The sequence below is a fragment of the Corvus brachyrhynchos genome, unplaced genomic scaffold (genome assembly GCF_000691975.1).
Source record: "Corvus brachyrhynchos isolate BGI_N302 unplaced genomic scaffold, ASM69197v1 scaffold117, whole genome shotgun sequence".
NCBI lineage: Eukaryota > Metazoa > Chordata > Aves > Passeriformes > Corvidae > Corvus > Corvus brachyrhynchos.
Window position 1 is genome coordinate 406998 of NW_008238833.1, and position 2478 is coordinate 409475.

The following is a 2478-nucleotide window of genomic DNA, read 5'->3' on the forward strand; positions in this document are numbered from 1 at the left end:
GACGGTGTCAGCAGTGCCCTTGCTGTTAGTTTCTAACAGATTTTATTTATCTCTAAAAATCTAGCCCTGAGCAACCTCCAAGAGATTAATTGACTTTGTAATTGCTGCTTGTTATGGTCCTGATTCTGTACCTCTTCTTTGCACTGAGCAGCACCTCTCTCCCTACCTGTAATGAAGCCATCAGGAGGGTGATCTTTGTGCTCTGTGAGGCAGACAGACAGAATCAGGCCATGTTTAGTGATACTTGAATGTTTATAGCTCATTTTTAGTTAGATTTTGTTCATTCTTGCCTGCTCATGCCTGCTATAGCTCTTGCAGAGGAATTCCAGAACAAACGCCTTTGTAAAACTGTTTACACAAATTTGATTTTGAATGTAAATTCAAGTTGCTGTTTTGTTTTTTTCTAATTTTATTTTTTTCCACTTCTGTATTTTAAAGTATTCAAAGGTAGGAAATTTTACTGTGCAACACTCTTACTGTAGCTTAAATGTGTCCTGAATTGACGTCCAGTCAAACAATATGTTAAAGTTTCTTGGATGTTTCTCAGTAATTTCTTTGTTTTCCTCAGTCATTTGAAAGCACACACATGAAGTAGAAATGCAGGACTGAGCCCTAATAGAATTTACATCATGCAACAAACAAAACTTCCTTCTCAAAATCTTCCATTTGAGCTGGCAAAAACAGACACTCTAAACTCTTTCATCTTCCTGTTCTGTAAACATTAAAATTGGGGTCTCTTGTTCTGTGCAAAAACACTGTCTGTGCAGAACGTTTTTTCTCTGTATACATATAAAATTAAAGCCTTTCACCATTAAGAAAAGATATTATTTGGTACTTCCCTTCTAGGGTAGCTAATGTGCCTGATGTTTTAGAAACAGAGTCATAAGTATCTTTTGACTGTAGAAACTGGCCCACCAAAGTGATTACATTGATAATAAAAAATCCAGCTATTTGTATGAACCTCTTGGCACAGTTCATTTCCTCTGGCCTGCTCCTCAGCTGGACAGTGGCTATGAAACCAGAACAAAGGCTCCAAAGGGCCCCAGGACATCACTGCTGCTGCACCAGGTGACACAGCCTGCCACAGAGATCATGAAACATCACAGAAAGGGTAAAGCAATGAGTTTACCATTGCCTGCCTGGTGCAGGCAGCCCTGTGCCAGCTGTGCCCTGACAGCTGTGTTGAAGGACAGCATCTGTGTTGGGCTGAAGTACTGGCAGGAACAGAGTTAAGCAACAAAATTAACAGAAGATCAAGTCACCAAGGCAGGCATGTTCTCCACGGAATGCTGCAGGCCCTCAAGTGTGAAAAATTTGGATTATAAACTGGGATAGCAGTTGGAAACTGTCCTAAAACCAAAAGCTTGAAAGGTGACAAATGCAAGACCAGTCTTTAAAAACGTTCCAGAGGACTAAGCAGCTCTGTCAGCCACACAGTGGGAGCTGGCTGAAACTGTTCTAAAAACCAAACCAGGAAAGTGTCCAAAGGAACAGAAGAGAACATGAAAGAATCGATACTTTTTTATTTATCCCCAAAGAAAATTGTGCCTTAGGAAGGTTTTTGAAGGACTCTGCATAGGTAAGAGATGTGGATGAAATAACCTGCTTACATTTCCATGAGATCTTTGAGAAGGTCTTCATTTTAAGCTTCTTAAGGAAATGAAATCACCATGGGATGAGGAGTCCATGGAGGTTAAATAACTGGTTAAAGGACAGTGAAAAAGCAGTCAGATTTCATGTTGAAAGTCACTCATGGGGTGCTACAAGGACCCTTGCTCTTCACTGTTTTATCTAAATGTTGTGAAAAAGAGTGGACAATTTGAGTGACAGTCTTAAGCACATGTAGCATGAAAAATCAGTGAAAAAAAGGACAAAATTTATTACCGATACATTTACAGTACTATGTGTGGAAAAAAGCAGTCCTAACCTTATGTGTATCATACTGTCTAAGCATCTCAGAAATGGGATCTTATTTGTAATACTTTAATGACAACATTAGCTCCAGTGTTTTTTAGTGGGCAGGAAGGCAATTAAATATTAGGAATCAGCCCAGAGAAAACAAGGCTCTAGAGAGACCTCACTATGGCCTTCTAGTACCTAAGGGGGCTTATAAAAAAGAGAGAGAATGACACTTTACAAGGATATTGCAGTGATAGGAGAAAGGGGAATGGCATTAAACTGGAGTGATAGGAGAAAGGGGAGTGATAGCAGTGATAGGAGAAAGGGGAATGGCATTAAACTGAACGAGGGTGGGTTTAGAATAGATTTTATGAAGAAAATCTTTATTGTGAGGATGGTGGCACAGGCGGCACAGGTTGCCCAGAGAACCTGTGGATGCCCCATCCCCGGTGGCGTTTAAGGCCAGGCTGAATCTGGTCTAGTGGAAGGTGTCCCTGCCCACAGCACGGGGCCTGGAACTAGATGATCTTTAAAGTCCCTTCTAACCCAAGCCATTCTGTAATTCTTCGACCCCCAGAG